Below are 6,000 nucleotides of genomic sequence, written 5' to 3'. Positions count from 1 at the left end.
AAATGCAGTTTATGAGGGTTTTAGTCACTCCCAACATGTACAACTGATAACTGGGACCAGCAGCATTAAATTAGTTAATTAATTTAGAGCTCGCTCTTCCCCCTCATCAATTAATATAGGCTGAAGGTTGCATTCCTCACCCAACAAAAATCCAAAAATGATGAACGCACTCATAATTTTATCCCACCCAAAACGTCAGCATGAAGAAGAGGCCCTGGTGCCTGAGAATGCCAGGTTCATACAATAGTTCCTTCCTTATCAACTACACACTAGTGAAAGGTCTCTCAGTCAGTGCTATTTTTCTGGGGGTACTCAGTACCGGCACCTAATTTTTTCTAGAAGAAAAGCACTGCTCTCAATCCTCCATTGGAGTAGAGGGATCCCATTCCTGGGAGAAGACAGCCACATGGTCGTCTTAAATGGTGAAAAGCCCAGATTCTACCCAGAAAGACCCCTCCTCAGCTCAATCCTCCAACAAACAGGGAATGAGCTGATATTCCATACAATGGAGATTTTGCTTCCTCCAGTCACAGAAAAAGGAAATCACAAAATTCTATAACAAAAGAAGGTGCTAAGGAATATACATTGATGCAATTTAATATTTAATGTTTTATCAAGTTTTTGTATCTGATGACTGACTGAGGCAACCCAGTCAGATAGGCGGGGTAAAAATAATAAAATCATCACCATCATCATTATTATTAGGGTGGCAGTATGTATAATAATAGGGACGCAGGTGGCGCTGTGGGTTAAACCACAGAGCCTCAGACTTGCTGATCAGAAGGTCGGTGTTTGGAATCCCCGCGATGGGGTGAGCTCCTGTTGCTCAGTCCCTGCTCCTGCCAACCCAGCAGTTCGAAAGCACGTCACAGTGCAAGTAGATAAATAGGTACCACTCCAGCGGGAAGGTAAACGGCGTTTCTGTGCACTGCTCTGGTTCACCAGAAGCGGCTTAGTCCTGCTGGCCACATGACCCAGAAGCTGTACGCCGGCTCCCTAAAGTGAGATGAGCACCGCAACCCCAGAGGCGGTCACGACTGGACCTAATGGTCAGGGGTCCCTTTACCTATGTATAATAATAATAAAAGTAATAGTAATAATAATAATAGTAATAATAATAATAATAATAATAATAATAATAATAATAATAATAATAATATTGTTAGTAGAGAGCCAGTGTGGTGTAGTGGTTAAGAGCGGTAGTCTCGTAATCTGGGGACCCGGGTTCGCGTCTCCTCTCCTCCACATGCAGCTGCTGGGTGACCTTGGGCCAGTCACACTTCTCTGAAGTCTCTCAGCCCCACTCACCTCACAGAGTGTTTGTTGTGGGGGAGGAAGGGAAAGGAGAATGTTAGCCGCTTTGAGACTCCTTAAAGGGAGTGAAAGGTGGGATATCAAATCCAAACTACTACTACTCTTCTTCTTCTTCTTCTTCTTCTTCTTCTTCTTCTTCTTCTTCTTCTTCTTCTTCTTCTTCTTCTTCTTCTTCTTCTAGTACCCTGCCCATCTGACTGGGTTGCCCCAGCCACTCTGGGCAGCTTCCAACCAATAAAAGCATAATAAAACATCAAACATCAAAAGTTTACCTATACAATACAGGACTACTTCCTTTTCAGGGTTGTTTTAAGAGTTGCCTAGTCCAAGTCCAGTTTAAATAGAGAGAGCCATAAGAAGGGTTATCATTGTAAGATACTATTTTCCAGATCGGTATCTGGCACTCCCAGAGATGGAAAGAAGTTAAAGTTCCAACCCAAGAAGAATGGATAATCAAGATGATGGGCTATGCCAAAATGGCAAAACTGGCAGGGAGAATCAGAAACCAAGAAGATAAGAAATTTAACAAATATTGGGTGTGTGTGTGTGTGAAATATATAGATTATCTTAAAGAACACTGTACACAGTTAAAAACGTTAGCAGGATTAATTTAACACTTGTAATGTAATAATTCTTGTGACTCTGTGAGGGATAAACTACAGTGCCCAGAATTCTTTGAGGGAAATGATATGTTTCAAATGTGCTTTAAAGGTAAAGCATGTACAGAGTGACATTTTGTTATGAAAGGCAGTCTTCCCAAACTGCGTACCAGAGCAGGAGCCACCCTAGTGTGAGGAGAGGTGTTTGCTTGCTGTGAGAAATAATTAAATCAAAATAATTATTTAAGTTTAATTTTAATTAAAGACTACTCCGAGGATGTGGGTGTACCTCCTCTCCATCAAGTTCCACTTTGTTTGGATGTGTGCGGAAAGTAAATGCTTTACGTTTAAGCTTTGTTAATTTAACTAATTTGATCGTTTCCTTTAATGATTAATTAAAACATCAGAGGAATCATTCCGTCTTACACTCTACAACCAAATCTTTTTGGATTCAGATTTAAGTATGCCTCCAGTTTTAATCCGTACCTACTCCCCCCCCCAAAAAAAAACAACAACAACAACGTAGTGTGGCTCAGCTTTTCAGGAAACACTGACTTCAGGGAACTGCAGTTTAATGAGCATTTGAAACACAAGTGTTCTGTGTTTGTCAGCAGTACCAAAGGTATTACTGCTGAAAAGATTTTTCCAGCTGTGATTTGCTCTTAAGCGCTGTGAGCCATTTCCATATATCATTTCTCCATTTGTCCGCCCTGCATAATAGAAATGGAAATGCACTAGAAATTTGAATCCGACTTGCCATGGAGTCTTCATGAAGACTAACTTCCAAGCAAGAATGTATCTATCAGGGGTCAACATTAGTGAAGCCTGCACCCGCCACAACATGGGCAGCCATGTTTTTTTAGGATGGTGTCCCTGGAAACAATGTTGCAACATCAGATAGCGTGGTGTAGTGGTTAAGAGCAGTGAACTCGTAATCTGGTGAACCGGGTTCGGGTCTCTGCTCCTCCACATGCAGCTGTTGGGTGACCTTGGGCTAGTCACACTTCTCTGAAGTCTCTCAGCCTCACTCACCTCACAGAGTGTTTGTTGTGGGGGAGGAAGGAAAAGGAGAATGTTAGCTGTTTTGAGACTCCTTCGGGTAGTGATAAAGCGGGATATCAAATCCAAACTCTTCTTCTTCTTGGAAACATTAGTGGCTCCCTTTCAAAGCATCAGAAGGTCAGCGGTTGAAATTTGCACAACGGGGTGAGCTCCCGTTGCTCTGTCCCAGCTTTTGCCAACCTAGCAGTTCGAAAGCACACCAGTGCAAGTAGATAAATAGGTACCGCTGTGGCAGGAAGGTAAATGGTGTTTCCGTGCGCTCTGGTTTCCATCACAGTGTTCCATTGCACCAGAAATTGTTTAGTCATGCTAAACCGGAAAGCTGTTTGTCGACACTGGTTTCCTCAGCATGAAAAGTGAGATGAGCATTGCACCCCATAGTTGCTTTGAGTGGACGTAACAGTCCAGGGGTCCTTTACCTCCCCCCTTTTTTTACTGCCAAGTGCACAGCTATTTTTTTTTTAAAAGAAATTAAGAAAGAGTGAAAAACCCTCAGACTCCCTTGTAAACAGGAAGTACTGCCTAACCCTTCTGGAAGTCGTTCTGCCCGGACACTGAGGTCCAGCACCAAGGGCCTTCTGGTGGTTCCCTCGCTGTGAGAAGCCAAGTTACAGGGAACCAGGCAGAGGGCCTTCTTGGTAATGTCGCCCGCCCTGTGGAACACCCTCCCACCAGATGTCAAAGAGAAAAATAACTACCTAACTTTTAGAAGACATCTGAAAGCAGCCCTGTTTAGGGAAGCTTTTAAAGTTTAACAGACCACTGTACTTTAGTACTTTGTTGAAAACCGCCCAGGGTGGCTGGGGAGACCCAGCCAAATGGGCGGGGTATAAATTATTATTATTATTATTATTATTATTATTATTATTATTATTATTGATTTCCATGCCCACTCCCCATCCCCCATGAAAGTCGCTGAATTTCACATGCACACATTTGTTTAGAAAAAAGTTCCGACAAAAGTAGAGCACTTTGCACAGCCCTCCTGGGAAAAGAGTACAGTCAATTCTACACTTGAGGATCCAGAGTTTCTCTCACATCAGTTTAAACTATCCTTCATTCAATGAAACCAGTCGATTGCCAGCATATGTGCCACAGTGATTTGCTGCAGGTCCCCAGGTCCGAGGAATAGAATCCAGAAAAGGCTACTCATCTGATTGTAAGATCTGTGGCTCTATAATTAAGAAAGCAGGTGGGAGGCTGCACCAACTACTTCCTTTCCCCACACTCAATCTGTGCTCCAGCCTCTACCCTGATCTCATTGGACTGTGAGAAGCAAAGAAAACCAGCCAATAACGAAAGCATCCAATCTGCATTAAACAGTGTGGCTTTGGGGAGGTAGGTTCAAAAGGCGGTGATGGAGAAGGGAACGATGCACTCAGCAATTTCAAGGAGAATGCCAGTGTGATTGCTGTTTGTCTTGGTGAGAACGTACAGTTAGTTATCGGCAGTTACATGGTTTGCCATCAGATGACTTAATATAAACTTGGATGAAAGTTTGTATCAAACCTTGGTAGGTGGCTTCTTTCATTGCCTGGGGCAGTATTTAAGTAAATAAGGAATAGTGCTAGTACAATGGAACTTCTCCCTCTCCTTCCCCTGTGCATATCCCACATGCTTTCCCAAACCAACTCTAGAGGGTTGAGGAACCCCCATAACAAATTTAAGGGGCACACAGTGGGGGAGAGGGGGAGAATGTCCCATGGCAGAAGGATTCCTTCCACAGACTGAACAGTTTGCTTAGTACTATGTTGAATACAGTCCTTGGTTCGGGCCTCACCTCTAGCTGCTCTGGGTTTATATCCTGCAAGTTTTTTTAAATAAATAAATATCATAGCTGCTTCTATGAAATGAGCATGATGGGATTTTCCCTGGAGAAGGAGCTCTAAAAAACAGGACTCTCCCAGCCGAACTGGGATAGTTTAAGTATAGGTGGTGTTTGTTACTATAGCAGGGGTCCCCAAACTAAGGTCCACGGCCAGATAAGGCCCGAGGGATTCGTTTATCTGGCCCGTGGCAACCACTGCCACCTGCTGCTGCCGGCTGCTCTTACCAGCGCTGTGTGTGCGACTGCCCACTTCCAGGTCAGAGGAGCACTGGAAATAGCATGCACAAGCGTTATTTCTGGTGCACATCCGGGTCAAAGGAGGCCCGTTCACATGCGCACAAGCTATTTTCAGTGTTCCTCTGACCCGGAAGTGCACCGGAAATAGCGTGTGTGCACGTGTATGGGCACACGTTCCCCTGCCCTCTGGCCCACAACGCAATCAGTGCGGGAGACACCAGCCCAATGCGTGGTAAATTTGCTGACCCCTGCTATATAGCCTTACATTGTCAAATAAAGCACACCTAACATGTTTCTAGTGACATAGACAGAGACCCATGAAGGAGAAAAATGGAGGGAAATGGTTATCAATGACAATCAACAGCGGCGACTGAAATCCTATGCATATGTAAAGGGAAGTATTTAATCTTTCCCTTCCTTCCCCTGCCCCTCCCCCCACCGTCTTCCAGCAGTAATATATACATGGAAATTGCAGTCCTTGATTAAACCCTGAGTAGCAAATAACCTTCACTAAGGCAGCTCCACTTTCAAAAGGACTGGACTCTGTAACCTGAGCCTTTCCAATTATTCCTGTTCAAAATGAACTGGAAAGCCAGGATGTCATGTTCAAAGGAAGAGACAATTTGGAAGCAACTTCCTGTTTGGACATTTTGGGGGTTTTGATCTTGTAATGTCATGAGTGGACGGAAATTGCATAAAGGAGTTACTTTCTCCATCTGTGCGCCGTGTCATTATTTGCAATTACATAATTTAACAAATGAGGGGTCAATTGTTCACTGTGTCTGCTTTTAGAACATCAAGTCCTGATGCATATAATTTTACTCTCAGCTACATTGCACATAACTAATTGTGTGCTTTACAAATCTTAATTTTTTTTGTACCTGGTCATTCTTCAAACAGTAAACACAGTCAGTTTTTACTTTTCAGAAAGTTGATGTTCTTCATTTAAAGCTATGCTTC

Source organism: Podarcis gaigeae, assembly GCF_964106915.1.
Source record: "Podarcis gaigeae genome assembly, chromosome: 3".
NCBI classification, from domain to species: Eukaryota; Metazoa; Chordata; class Lepidosauria; order Squamata; family Lacertidae; genus Podarcis; species Podarcis gaigeae.
This window is presented reverse-complemented; position numbering follows the sequence as displayed.